The sequence below is a fragment of the Podarcis filfolensis genome (assembly GCF_964270895.1).
Source record: "Podarcis filfolensis genome assembly, chromosome: 3".
Taxonomy (NCBI): Eukaryota; Metazoa; Chordata; class Lepidosauria; order Squamata; family Lacertidae; genus Podarcis; species Podarcis filfolensis.
The window spans coordinates 46,536,496-46,552,247 of NC_139606.1; the positions used below are offsets into that span (position 1 = coordinate 46,536,496).

Here is a 15,752-nt window from a genome sequence, read left to right on the forward strand (position 1 = left end):
AATGTCACTAGAGCTTTTTTTGCACACAAATTAATTGTGTGTTTGTGTATCAGGAATACACAGTGCTCTGTGTCATTTTAACATTATGGAGAGAAATTGTTGTGGTTAAAAAAGTTAGCATCCCCAAATTATTTTAGTCCTAATATTAGCATATATAACAGTTTCCAGTTTGTTCAAATGGAGGGGGGGCAGTGTCAGAGACACAGTTTAAGATCATTGCTAGAGGACAAATGTTGACAAATGCCCATTAAAGTGATCTCTTAAACACACTCTGTGGTGTCCCATTGCTAGATACATGTGATGTTTAATAGTATTTCACTCTCTGGTGTTTATAACTTTGTAATACATTTATTATGAGACACAATATTTAAGCCATTTAAAGAAGAAAAAGCTAGGAAATCATTATCATTAGTTCTATGTCAGGTCTTTGTACATGTCTTGGTTTTATTGAGCAAACTATTCTCCTGATCAGCCATTCATTGAGATTTTTGTTATTGTTTGTGCCAGCATAACTCTTTTCATTGCTGTTCCTGCTGTTTGCTGTAATTTAGATGCATTTATACCTCTTAGGGGTATAAGTGAAATCATAATTTCCATTATATATGGAACATTTGGTTTAACAACAACAAAATAGCATTGCTGTTTTCCATTGTATTAAGTTACTTTGCAGCAACTTTGGGTTTCTTTGTGGATGCCTGACTGCGAACAAGTTTTGATGCCAGGTTCTGCCTGCCCTTAAGCCAGCTTTCTCTGCATTCATGATTTAACTTGTGCAGATTGGCTCCAAGCCAGACAAGAGAAAGGAAGCTATGGCAAGGCAGCTGGGTCTGAAGTGGAAGCAAACTTGGATCCCTTTAAAATGTGATTGGTTTGAAATCATGGCAGGAATATCTGCCCCACTAGAACAAGTTTTAGTCTTTCCCTCATTCCCTTTGTCATTTGCATCCCCACAGAATTTTCCATGCTGGTTCCCATTCTTAATATTTATTCATTGTTCACCTTGTATTACTCCCATCTCCTCCTGTTCATTTTTTTTCTTTCCTTCAAGTTCTCTAACATAAGCTCCCCTTGCTCAGTGCTTCTGCTTTTTTCCATGAAACCCTTCTACCTTTCGTGCTTCTCTTCTGTTACTACTGTTATTGTAAAATGGAAAATGATTTTGAACATTTGCAGTGGGAATATGGGGGCAGTAAGATTGAAGATTATGTTACTCCTCTCAAAAGAATCACAGTGTTTTTCTCTCACGTGAATTTTTGATGCACACAAAAATTCAAGCCCCTTCATCAGGATGCCCAATTAAATTGGAATGATAAAAAAATATCTCCACAATGATGTCTGCAACCAAAGGGGACCATACTTCAACCAAATGTGTACAGGAACCTGTAGTCCATCTGAAATAAGTTGTGCGGTGTGTGTGTTTTTGGTTTTTTTACTGTAGCTGCTGTTACATGAACTCATTAAATGACTATATTAAACCTACAGGACTTCCTTTTACTTTACACCATGTAATTGTACAAATCACGATCCATTCTGAAGCAGACTTCCTACATCAGAAACTGGAGAGCAATAGATGACTGAGAATCACAAATCAGTAGTTTTAGAACCACATGGAAGCTGCAAGCAAGCTAAGAAGCAGGTGTCTGAAGTCTCCAGTATGCCCTGTGTCACCACCATGACCTACAATATTCAGCCTATATGGAATTCTAAACTGGGAGTGGCAGCAGGTTAACCAGTGACCCACAATGGCTTTCCAAATCTACCACATCCCGAGTTGCTAATGTATGCTAAGGATGCACCTCTTTATCCTGGCATTTGGCACTTGAGATTGGTGTTTTCAGGACACATATTGAATTTTAAATTGTAGCCTGCCCTGCGATCTGCCAGTCAATGGCAGATGATAAATTTAATAGTAATGATAATAGTGAGAATGATAGTGGCTAGAGTTGGGAGTCCAACAACAGATTTCCCACTGCTGTCCCTCACTGAGCCTCCATTTCCAGCTTTGGTTCAGCGGATAAAGCAAATGATGAAGGCAGGTTTTTGTTAACTTTTGGACTATGGCCACAGCCTTAAAAAGTTGCATGCCTGCCAGAGTGGGTAGGGAGAACAGGGAGTACTTGGCAGAGAGGAGAAGCAGATATACTTGGTCTGGAGGTTCAAGTCTAGAAATGAATCCATTGTAAATTGATAAGGCAAGGCAAGAGATCAGAGACAGAATGTCAGCATAATCCTGTGTGTTTACCTCTGCATTAGAGCATATTGCAAATTTACCCAGGTGTGGCCCAGGTATGAGCCTAGTGAGGCTTTCACCATTTCGCAAGCCAACATGATACACCAGGGGTGGGCAACCCTGAGGCCAAATGTGGCCCTTGAGGACTCTACCTGGGTTTCAAAATCTTAGGTCAGGAGCCCAAGAAGAAAAGTTTGGATTTGATATCCCGCTTTATCACTACCCTAAGGAGTCTCAAAGCGGCTAACGATCTCCTTTCCCTTCCTCCCCCGCGACAAACACTCTGTGAGGTGAGTGGGGCTGAGAGACTTCAGAGAAGTGTGACAAGCCCAAGGTCACCCAGCAGCTGCATGTGGAGGAGCGGAGACGCGAACCCAGTTTCCCAGATTACGAGACTACCGCTCTTAACCACTACACCACACTGGCTCTCTCTACACTGCAACCTCCTTGAGGGTTACTTTGCCTAGTTTGAATTTATCCTTAACTCTCATTGCTCTTTTTCCTTGCCTGAATGGAGGATCAAGAGAGCACGTAGAAAGAAGCTTGTTGTGCAAAGGTATCTTTAGCATCCTTTCACTTTACCCCCCCCCAACTTGGCTGGTGTGTGGCCTGCAGGAGCTGAAAAGGGGCCTATGCCCCCCCAATATGTGGACCTGCACTACTTCAGGTGCAACAGAAGCAAATGTTACCTATACTTTCCCACTACTATCCCAATTTACCCAGCTATAATTTAATCTCAAGGCTTGTGGAACCTATCGTATATCTGCTTAGAATGTTTCCTCTTGATGGTTGTTGCTTCAGAGACGAGTCCCAAGGACGCTTTATGGAGTGTGGGACATTACTGCAGTCAAATGAACAATCCATGTTTTGCCAGATAGGCACGTGAAGGGCCTGAGGCTCACAGAGCTGTAAAAATTTACTACAGAGAACTCTGTGAGATCACTTCCTTTGTATTAGCAGGAAGCTGGCCCTAACACTACATACTTTCTGCCTAGGCATTTCTCTCTTCTTCATGCTTCCAAGCTGACTTCACCAGGCATGTCAGCTCTGCAGCTCAGACACCATTTTTGAATGTACATTTTGTACTTTCGTAACTTAGTAGTTAGGGACGCAGGTGATGCTGTGGTCTAAACCACAGAGCCTAGGGCTTGCCGATCAGAAGCTCGGCAGTTCAAATCCCCGCAACGGGATGAGCTCCCATTGTTCGGTCCCTGCTCCTGCCAACCTAGCAGTTCAAAAGCACATCAGAGTGCAAGTAGATAAATAGGTACCACTCTGGCAGGAAAGTAAACGGCGTTTCCGTGCACTGCTCTGGTTCGCCAGAAGCGGCTTAGTCATGCTGGCCACATGACCCGGAAGCTGTCTGCGGACAAACGCCAGCTCCCTCGGCCTATAGAGCGAGATGAGCGCGCAACCCCAGAGTTGTCTGCGACTGGACCTAACGGTCAGAGGTACCTTTACCTTTACGTTAGTAGTTATAAATCTGCCTTCATTTTGCTACCATAATTGCTGCTTCAAGACCTAGATTATGTAAGTAAAGGCTACTTTTATTTCTTCACAAAACAATGTTTGATTGTTGTTTTTAAGCCAGCATTAAAGCATCCTGGATTAATGCTTCTAGAAGATTAAATCAGCCTTGTCAGCTTCCAAGTTTAAGCTACAAAGGATGGTACTCTGCTGATGTGCAGCTGTCATAACATGGCAAGCGCAGTTAGGGGTGGGGCTGTTCTTGTGTGCCATTTGTGACTGCTAATATTTTCAGATTTTGAAACATCTCCTCCTCCTTTCTGAAATATAAGAGCCCTTCATGGTCCTCCTACATGCTCTGTGTTTAACTCCCAACACAGACAGTATATGACAAAACAGCAAGAGACCCAGCTGTTTGAGGTCTAAAGGAAGCAGAGTAATCTTCTTGGCTGCCTACTGCAGAACCAAGGAATCCCATAGGAGACAAAACAGATCTGGCAGGCTATGCTTGTTTCTCTTGGATCCCTTTCTCTGAAAATCTACAATCTTTCCTCATCCTGTCCAAGCATCAGAAGAGGCAACTGGTAGAAAAATGTGAGTATCTGAGTAACTTACATTCTCTAGCTCTCTAATATATGAAACTTGATTATTTAAAAAGTTGTTCACAGCAATATCAAAGATATTCTCACTCACAGCTGCCATAATGAGAGAACATAATGGAGAATTTCAGGTTCCTCTCCTCCCTATAGTTCTGTATGTACCGTATGAAAGTTAAGATTTCGCTATATGGCCAAAGAAAGGAACTCACATGGGGAATAAAGAATGGATGCACATTTTGGACTTGGGAGAACTAACCGGTATTAAGATTTGCTGAGAGATTATGTGGGTGGTAGTAGTTCTAACAGAAGTTGCAGTTTGCCTACTGGCTATCAGGTCATACGTTGTCAATGTTGTGAAATTTGGGTTACCTGAAAATTATGAATCATACTTATTCCTATTATTAAATGTTCTATGTTGCCTCTGTGTGTGTGTGTGTGTGTGTAATTTTTCAAAAAAGTCTCCATATACTATTTTGTGCTGCCAATATGACAGCAAAATTAACGAAGCAAATTCAAGTAAACTCAGTTACTTATACCAAAAAAGAAAAAAACTGAAACAGTTGTTTGGAGGGGTGGTGTGTCTGCTAAATGGTATAATTCTTAGAGTAATTAAAGTAAAGTAAGTTAAAGTAATTATATTTACAGTTCACCTGCCATTTTCTCCAGCCTACCCTTCCATTCAACATATCTGTTATGCAAAGAAATATTATGACATTTTTCTCAGATTCAAGTCCTCCATGCGCTCCATGGGGCTTAGTCCCACATAAATGTGCAAAATAATGTAGCCTCCTAGGCTATTGTCAGTGAAAACACATAATAAAGCTATAGTCCTAAATACACTATCTGGAAGAAACTTCCATTCAAATGGAATGGTACATCAATGTGTTTAATCAGATTTATAAGGCATGTTTCATTCCTTGTTACTCAGCTTTTTTCTATTGTACTTTCCACCCTTACTTTTTCTGGCCGCATGAGCCTTTAAATCAGTGCTGGCCACCCATAGTATTTTGATCCTTTTGATCAGTTTGTGCTTATGACTGTGGATATGCTAGTGGTGAGAGAGGTCTGACACAGGAGTCTCGCCTCCACCCCATACAGTGGCAAGCTCAGCCACCATCACTATTCCTAATACCCTTATTTCCCCAACATTACCCCACCCCGAATCAGCAAATTCCCTCACATTAGAGTCAATGGAAAAGGGACGCGGGTGGCACTGTGGGTAAAAACCTCAGCGCCTAGGACTTGCCGATCGAAAGGTCGGCGGTTCGAATCCCCGCAACGGGGTGCGCTCCTGTCGCTCGGGCCCAGCGCCTGCCAACCTAGCAGTTCGAAAGCACCCCCGGGTGCAAGTAGATAAATAGGGACCGCTTACTAGCGGGAAGGTAAACGGCGTTCTGTGTGCTGCGCTGGCTCGCCAGATGGAGCTTGTCACACTGGCCACGTGACCCGGAAGTGTCTTCGGACAGCGCTGGCTCCCAGCATCTAGAGTGAGATGAGCGCACAACCCTAGAGTCTGGCACGACTGGCCCGTACGGGCAGGGGTACCTTTACCTTAGAGTCAATGGGAAAGGGGGAAATGGTTCATTCCAACCTGGTTGCAATGAGTCAGCAGGGCTTTCAATGTGGCAATTTCTTCACCATGTATGTGTTCTCATTCTCATTGCCCCTCTCATGTATGTGTATATATGTGTGTGTGTGTGTGTCATACACACACACACACACACACACAATTGCTATGCCCATCTTGTATCAGTAAACATACAAAGGAAACTTTCCTATAACTGAAGGTCATTTTATACTGTACTATTTAATATCCCATACCCATTTTGCATTAGGAATCTGTCTAAAACTATCAATTAGGATGGTGAAGCATTGGAACTGATGCCCCGCAATATTTTTTCTTCAGTCTTCCTTGTTTTAACAACATATTTTTCCCCCAGATGTTCACATACTTTCACTGAAAAGAAGACCATTTTCTCACATCTGGTCTGTTCCCATCTGATGTTCGTTCTCGTATTTTTCTTCATACCATATGATTGCTTGACATTTCTTAACATATCCCCCCCCCCCCCCCGAGCTGGCTGGAACAAATCTATCCATAAATCTGTTACCACATTGCTAAGAATTTCATTTTGCTGCCATGCAGGTCACTAGGATTGAGGCTGCGTAATCTGTAGAAATCTAAAGAAAATGTTTGCTTTGTGACATTGACCTAAGGAAAAAGCAAGCTTGTTTGAAGATGGCTCTGATCGTCAGTGACCTATGCAATACTCAGTCTCCCAATTTGAGGGTCCCAACTGCTCTGTGTGTTTTGTGTGTGTGCACAGAACTCTTGAGCACCCAAGCATTCCCATTCACTTAACTGGGAAGGGACAGTTCTATGAATGCATCCATTTGCCAGCTAGAGACTCTGCCTCTCACACTGAAGTGGCTGGTGAAATCCTGGTTGCTCTATAGGCTTCAGAGCCTCTATGCTTGTATGCAATATTCCTGTGATATGCAGACTTTTATTGTATGATTCTTCAAGATTCTTCTATCAAGACTAAGCTCATGGGGGAAGACAACAACATGAAAAAGTAACGATGCCAGCATAGTTAACAGTCAGCTATCAGCTATTAGAGGCAAGAAGCCTGCCAGATGAAAAGAACAGCGTCTACCTGAGAGTTCTCAGAGAACTCAAATATGAAATTGCTGATCTTCTAGCAAAAATATGTAGTGCTACTCAGGTCACTCTCCATCTCTGAGGACTGAAAAGTAACCAATGTAACACCAATTTTTAAAAAAGGATCCAAGGGGGTTCCTGGAAATTACAGGCTGGTGGAATATAATATTAAAAATAAAATATGCAAGCATATAAGTATTTATTTATTTATTTAGATGCCACCCATCTGACTGAGTTACCCCAGCTACTCTGGATGGCTTCCAACCATTATAAAACCACAGTAAAACATATATAAAATATATAGAAGAACAAGCCTTGCTGAAGCATAGCTAGCATGGTTTCTTCAAGGGTAATTCTTTCTCATGAACCTATTAGAGGTCTTTGAGAGTGCCTGCAAGCATATAGATATTGGTGATCTGGTTGACGTAGTGTAACTGGACTTTCAAAAATCTAGGGTTCTGTTTTTCTTTACAAAACTAGGTCTCAAAGACCTCTATTAGGTTTATGAGAAATAGAGTGGGAAAGAAGACCACAAAGCAACCTTTTAAAGGCTTTACATTATTTGGTATATTATCCTCTATTTCTGTAAGGTTTTATTAAGTCACCCAAAATGATTGGTTCATCTCAAAAATATTTTTAAAAACCAGCAGTCTATTTTTAACAATTTGTAAGGTAAAGGTAAAGGGACCCCTGACCGTTAGGTCCAGTCACGGACGACTCTGGGGTTGCAGTGCTCATCTCATTTAACTGACCGACGTACAGCTTCCGGGTCATGTGGCCAGCATGACTAACCCGCTTCTGGCGAACCAGAGCAGCGCACGGAAACTCCGTTTACCTTCCCACCAGAGCGGTACCTATTTATCTACTTGCACTTTGACGTGCTTTCGAACTGCTAGGTTGGCAGGAGCAGGGACTGAACGGGAGCTCACCCCGTCGCGGGGATTCGAACTGCCAACCTTCTGATCAGCAAGCCCTAGGCTCTGTGCTTTAGACCGGAGCGCCACCCGCATCCCTTTTAACAATTTGTAAGTTTTGTTAAAATGGGGTTATTAGGATTTAAAGATCAAAGGCATGAAAGAGAACAGACACTTGGAAATGGATTAGAATTGTCACAGAGCAGGAGGGATCAAGGATGCTTGATGTAGCCACCTTAATGCTGCAGCATCCTTTGGATTTGGAACATCTAAATCATGGCAGCAGATGCTAGGAGGGGGCTGCATTCTAGTAGGTTGCTTTGTTAACATGGCAATTCTAGATTTGATATAAAATGTTAGAAAGGCTGAGAACAATTGATCAGATGGGCTACTGACCCAGAATAATATTTATAGCCACTGGTTCTACACATGTGTAAGCAACAATTCAGTGACTCACTGTACGTTCGCTGTGTTTGGAAATGAGGCAGACAATGAAAGAACCAGACAACCTTTGTAGTCCAGTAATGTGCGTAGCGCCAGGTCTTTGGAGTCTTTCTTTATCTGATTGACTCAAACACAAAACATAGCTTCCAGCAAAATTAAAGTTAACATGTTTCTCTAGAGATTAAGATCAAAGCAGTGGAAAAGATTCTATTTCAACAGCATGATGTTTGCTCCGTTATCTATAAACTGGGGGTTAGGGTCAGAAGACAGCAAGTGTAGGGAGACGTCTGTTAATCATTTTGATGTGTTGTCTTAGAGATTCTCCACACTTCCACTTGTTTCGTTTTTTCTTCCACTTGTTCCGTGCTTTTTAGGCCCAGGTCTGAGAGGTTTTTTCATTTGCCCCACCACTTTCCCCGAGGAAACTCACTGTTTACCGCTAAATCGGAACAAACGTCAATCCGAAAACTCATACTTGTGACAGTTAGGCAGAAAGCAGAGGGTTTTCTCAGGAAAGCTGCAGGGCAAGCAAACAAACACTCACACCTGTGCCTTGAAAGCATGGGAAAAGCAGACGTGTTGATGAGTCCTTCAAGTCCTATACCACAGAGCCTTGAATAGACCTTTAATGGACAAATATGAGAAGATGGGACATCATTGCAGTAAGGAAAGCAGCACGAATTTGGATCTTTGGATTCCTGACGATCGAGGAGCATGGGTACCCCCCCACAAAAAAAAAAAATTAATTTGGAAAACATTTGGACTTTATGATGTGTATTGATATAATTTGGACTAATTGGTATGATATGTTTAATTTGGCAAATAGAAACTTAATAAAAATTATTGGGGGGGGGGGAATGAATAGACCTTTCATGAGTCACTCACTACTCCCTGTTTTCTTTTGAGTCTCACAAAGGTTCAGGGAAAGGTACAAGATTGGACCACTCCACAGGGGTGCCGTTTTAGATTACAGTAAGAGAATGAACAGAGCTGCAGCAGGGCACTCCATACAGGGCAGACACAAACAGCATTCCGTGTTTCCCATTGCTTATGTAGTAAAAACAGCCTCACACACTCAAGGGTCCAGGGAGGTATTCATCAGACCTAAGAAAGAGCCTTTACGTTTGCATCAAAACAAACTAGGGAGGAAAAAATCAGGGGAGAATTCACCACCACCACCACCACCTAAGTATACTTGGTGGTGTGTTCCTAGTTGTAAACCTTACAACAAATTTGTAAGTGAAGTCTTCCATAGAGGAGGACTGGGGTTGAAAGGAAGTGGCTTTCCTAGCTAACCAGTGAGTCCATGGAAGAGACAAGACTGGAACTGAGGAGCTTCTGGTTCATAACACAGCCTCTTAGCCAGTATGCTCCATCAATTTCATATGACCTACTTTCTTCCCTTTTCTTTTTTAAAACCAGGACCATTAGTTCTCCTCACTTGGAATTGTCTACACTGATTGACAAGGGCCTCAGTTAGCAGTTTTTCCAAGCCCTTGCTGCAAATGCTGGGGATTGAACCAAATATCTTACACACGCAGTACCTAACGGTGTAAACTCTTAAGATGATCTTCCTCAGGGGCAATAGTTTAATATTCCATCACTTTGGTCCCTCAACTAACTTGAGTGCTAGTTTGTGTTCCCCATTCAAACATCTATCTACCCGCTTTTGTATGACATAAAAGCAAATAAGCAATAGTTTTGAGCATAAGATGCTCGCTCATTTCTGGGATTGCTTTGATGGATTGTATTGTCGGTCATTTTAGATAGCAGGCCATTTGACACAGTTGTAGACACAGCAAATCATTTTGACACGAAGTTTTGTAGTATGCAGAGACAAGGAATTTTCCACTGCTTGTGCCAAATAAAGTAGTCACTATTTTTGGTCTGAGATCAGCATTCCATCCTCCTCCTCTTCTTATATTCCTCCTCTCTGACATTCCACCAACCCTGAGGGAATACAATTAAAAACTCAAGAGTTCTCAGCCATCCACTCATTTTTAGCAGGAGAGTCTAATATATTAGTTACATGTTCTCATATCTGTGTGTGTGAACTGAGGGCTAGATAATAGTTGGTATTTCATAAACCACTCTATTCCCAAACCAGCTCAACACAGGAAAGGTGGGTGGAATAATCCAAGCATTATATAATTCAGAAGTTTTTCTCAGCATTAAAAATCATTTACAGACTCATGCTGGTACATATTGATTTCGCCCATAGCATTCCAACTTCCACCGCCCACCAAAAGGCTCTTTTGCATATGCCCTACTGAAATGAGTGGGATCTCCAATGAGGCAGCCTTCACCCAGCTTGTGCCTTCTGGATGTTTTGGACTCCCATCAGCCACAGCTGTTGGGAAATGGAGTCCAAAACATCCAGAAGGCATCAGGTCAGTGAAGGCTAAAATAAGGTATGTGGGGGGGAGGAAGCCTAGTGGATTGTGCGAGGTGGGTCAGATTTATCTTGGCTACAGCTCTGCTCATTTTGACCCTTCAAGGTTTTCTTCTCATGAATTACTCTGATTTATTTGCTCAGTGGACTGGAAAGGGTTGTGTGCAGGATTAAAAAACAAAAACAACAGCTTCTGGGAGCCAGACATTATGAAGGGTAATCCTTGAAGGAGGGGTTCCCTTGGCAAATGGTCACCAATCACCTATTGGTAGAAAATCTTCACCTCCTTTTTCCAAAGCACCAGCCACTTGTCTGCTGCATCCAGGGTGTTGCTAATGTATAGCAGCATGTCCCCAGATTGATGCTATGTGTGAGGGTATGTGAATCATAGCAGCTGTAGCTATGGAGGAGGCAGTGTGGTGTAGTGGTTAAGAGTGGTAGTCTCGTAATCTGGGGAACCGGGTTCGCGTCTCTGCTCCCCCACATGCAGCTGCTGGGTGACCTTGGACTAGTCACACTTCTTTGAACTCTCACAGCCCCACTCACCTCACAGAGTGTTTGTTGTGGGGGAGGAAGGGAAAGGAGAATGTTAGCCGCTTTGAGACTCCTTAGGGTAGTGATAAAGCAGGATATCAAATCCAAACTCTTCTTCTTCTGTAGCTACATGGTTGTGCTTGGAACAAGGGATGCATCCACATGGTGACAAGATAGTACACTAGTGCCATATCTAGGGCAGAGTGAGGCAGTCACCTCAAGCAGGTGACTTGGGGATGTCATGAACAGGCAGCAAATTGTTAGGTTTTAATTTGTTGTCACATTTTTACTGCCAGGGACAGGCCTATGGATGCCAGCATCGCTTGAATGGACCTGGGCACATTGATTTGTAAAGGACCAGAGGTGGCCCAAGACATTTTGCTGCCTGAGGTGGAACAGAAAATGATGTCCACCTCTCCAGTCTAAGTCAAAGTACATGGTTCCCAAGGCGCTCACTCCTCCTCTTTGGAAGTAAAACATACTGTAACTAAAAGCTAAGTCATGGACACAGTGCTGCCCTTCATGATACCGAAAATTAGTCATCTGCCTCTGCCTAACTGTAGAGTCAGTCCTGTTGGGGAGATGTGATTTGAGGTTCCATCTGAGGAAGCAAATTATCTTGGATTGGCCCTCTTCCTTTCCATTTTGTTCTATACTGGTCAGCACTAATTTCATATTTTCTAGTACCCCACAAAGGGGCTCATTTTTTAAGTATACAAGCTACTTTACACACATTTTCTCCTAACTCTGTTCACCCCTATGTTTTCTTACTCTTCAGCCAGTCTCACAACTGGGGCAGCATGCATAGAGTCCTTTCAAAGTGTGGTATTCAGCTCAGAGTAGAGCCACTGAAATTAACTTAGTCATTCATTCCAGTGGTACTACTCTGGGTAAAACTGAGTTGAATTCCCATCAATGTGATTAAAATTCTGCCAAGCACTGATTTAGGAATAGGGAGCTGAATTCAGTTCCCTTTCCTTCTTTTCAACCAAACATCTGATCAGCAGATTTAAAAATAAAAATCTATGCATGTTGCTTTGGAGCCACCATTGTGGCTCAGGACCAGATCTGAGGAATTGGAGAGCTCTGATTCTGAAGTCTCTTTCCACCATTTGGGGAAGGAAATCTCATGTAGCAGGAAGCCTCTAAAAACCAGTTGGTGGGAATCATGTGGAGAGACTACTGTTGCACTAAGATCTGCTTTCAGACTTTCCATGATCATCTGGCTGGACTAGGTTGGTCTTCAGCTTGATCCAGCAGGTGTCTTCTTAAGCTCTTTCATTATGCTGTGTTGTTTTTTTAAAAAAACAAAATGTTAACAAGGCACTGAAAAATGAACTTGACCATCATGAAAGGCACTGCAGAAAGTAATTGGCAGAAATATAGCTCTGCTGTGAAAGGGAAACAGTCAGATAAAGCAGAAAGTTCAGGTTGTACACTGTCATCAACCATGTCAAATATTGCATCCTCACCACAGGTGGGACAATAGCACTACAGTCCATACCTGAGAGGATTGTGCTGCACTTGTGGATACTTTCTCTGAACCGGAAATAAATTAGCATCTTGCTAAGTGAATCTTGCTGGCATTTTCCTTGTTGAATGGAAACAAAGTATTTAAATCGCAGGCAACAGGAATAATAATGGAATGTAACACGTTAAAAATAATTCATCTGGATTCACTGGAGTAAATGGATGAATTGTATTATCAGATTTAAAAGCTAAGTTTGAGTAGTATATTTTCTTTCTTTCTTTTTTTCTTTACCACACATGAAAAGCTTTTCATTCTATTTTGTCTAATTTCAAATAAGATACCATGAGTGCAATGGCAAGTTGGTAAAATTAGATGTAAGATACTGGATTTGGGAATTGTAGGGTTTACCTGGATTGTTGTTGTTTTTAGTTGTTTTTAGTATTCCTTTATTTTTAAGACAAAATCAATGAGAGAGATATATACATATGGGAAAAGAGGCTGAATTAATCCGACAGATACCTTCTTTGTATGTAAAGTAGATCTATTTTATCCTGACACTTACCGGTAATAAAATGTTTTTCGGGTGGTAAAAAATGTTGAAACACACAGAGGATTTCTCTGCAGTATTTCTAGTCGTTGGATATGTTTCACCAATATTTTTACACTTGAACACCCATTATCTGGTGAATGTTCCATTAGGTGAGGACTTGCATATGTGAAAGAAATCAGCCCCCACAGAGCACTGCTTTCTGTTACCTGACATCCCTTGCACACAATGTTGTGCCCACTTCCCACTGAGGCAGTTAACCGGTTCAGCTGAAGGACACAGAGGTTTGCGTGAGCCAGTAATGAGATGTCAAGTAGTGCCGGTGCCTGAGTGAATCAGCCCTGAACTAATGCCCTTTATATTTTTACACACAGCAGCACATACACGCTCATGCTCTTTATAAACAAGACTGAAATGGTTGGGTTGAACTATTTAAAGGTCAGACCATTACAGAAAACCAACTGGCCAAGTGGTCAGGCTTTCCACCATGGAATTGTTCAGTCTGAGTTGATGGAAACCTGGTGATATTTTATTTCTTGCTGCAGATTCTAGTCTACTTGAAAAAGCCTTTGATCTCAAGTAAGGTTTCCTGGCATTTACTTGGCCAACCTGGTGGTGGGTTGGTTGTCTGAACTCATCCAAACCCACCCTCAGTTTCTGATTATGCCGCCTCCTATGATTCTTGGCACCAAACCCATTACTTGCAGCTAAATAAACAGTAGCAGATGTCAAAAGCACTCAAGGCTGGTATTTTTCTCCTACATAAGTGCTAGTCGCTTAGTGTTATTCATGACATATTGACTCATTGCTTTGGCCAGAATGACATCTCAAAGCAAAACTGGGCATGGGATTGCTTTGGTCAACAGAACTCGAGTTATTTTTGAATTCCCTCCTTCCAAACAGTGGTCAATTATGTTGCTTATAAATGGACCAGGGGTTTAATCACTGATAATTACCCACTATTTACTTGCCATCTTTACATGAACATCAGGACACCTGCAAACTATGTGACAAAAAAATTAAGTTGTTATTGGTCATTTTCCCCTTCATGACGCATAGGCTAAAATGATAAAAGTGTCTCCACATGTTAACAGTGTAAGCTACTGCATAATGAAAATCACTTTATTTGACATTATATTCTACCCCATTTCTTTAAACTATAGAAGTAGCTTATCCCAGCTATCAGTAGGTTAGATAGTTGTTAATGGAGTTAACTTGGGGGAGGGGGGCATGGTGGGGTGTCCCTCACCACAACCCTGTGAGGAAATATTCTGAGAGTGATTGACTGCTCCAAGGTAAGCAAATGAGCTTTTTGGATGAGTGAGTTTGAAGACCTGGTTTTCCTGCATCCAAATGCAACACTCTAACCACCACACTGGTTCTCCTTTTCTTCAGATTTGGGAGCTAACCATTTGGGGAATAGCCATAGCTTGCATATACAGTACATTCAGAAGGTTCCAGGTTTAATCCCTGACATCTTCAGGTAGTGCTTGGGTAGGGCTGAGAGAGACTCCTGCCTGAAACCCTGGAGAGAAACTGCCAGTCATTGTAGACAGTACTGAGCTACCTGGACCAGTGGTCTGACTTGGTATAAGGCAGCTTCTTACGTTTCTGTGTTGAGAAGCAGACACTACTTCACAATACATACTTTGCCACACAGATATTGGGAGGGAAATCACCACACAGTGGCTCTTCCAGCTGAAAAATCAGTGCTGTGTGGTTCTACTTCTGTAACACAGACATTGTCTCAACCAATGAAGCTTGTTTATATATCTTTATCTATATCTATATGTGCATACAAAGAGAAACCAGACTTATTTACCTTGGGACATGATTTTTCACTTTGGGCAAGAAAGAAGCTGACCAAATTCCCAGACCAGTCCATGGCCTGAGGAAAGAGACACCAAACCTTGTAGGGAAGAGGTGATAGCTCAGTGGAAGAGCACATGACCTGCATGCTTAAGGTCCAGAGTTTAATCCACCCTATCTTCACTTAAAGGATCTTAAATGGGCAGATATCTCTTTTTTTCTAAGCTTGAAGAACACTGTTAATCAGAGCCGACAAACTGGAATTGGATGGACCAGTCATCTGATTCACACTATAAGGCAGCCATGTATGTTGAGACAAAATGATACGCCACATTATGGCCTGTGATTCAGCATATGGAGCTGAATATAGGAATTGGGAGCTGTGCATAGCATAAAAAAAATTAACCAACACTTTTAATACTCTGGGTTATCCTTCTCATTTAGTTACTACATGCTGAGACATATATGCTAGGCAAGTGTTACTGTCGTACCAATGATATATAATTTTCTTTTCAAAAACGGCTTGAAGAATTCCCCCACCCCTCCATAGTTCTTCTCCGAGTCCATAATAAACCATGCACTCTTGACATGAGCTGCACAATAACATGAATAGAGAGAGAATTCAGTGAATCCAGCAGATGTTTAATGGTCAACTTCACTGGGAACTCTTTGGCTTCTCATCT

The 15,752-nt window shown here is 42.0% G+C and overlaps 1 protein-coding gene across 1 annotated transcript in view; it reads left to right on the forward strand.

The window, feature by feature from the left end:
- Positions 1–4,019: 4,019 nt before the first annotated feature.
- FHL5 (four and a half LIM domains 5) overlaps positions 4,020–15,752 on the forward strand; it is a 31,797-nt gene continuing 20,064 nt past the window's right edge. The window contains exon 1 of the mRNA XM_083608440.1: positions 4,020–4,291. The gene's annotated coding sequence lies outside the window, so the exon portion shown is untranslated. The remainder of the gene's footprint in view (positions 4,292–15,752) is intronic.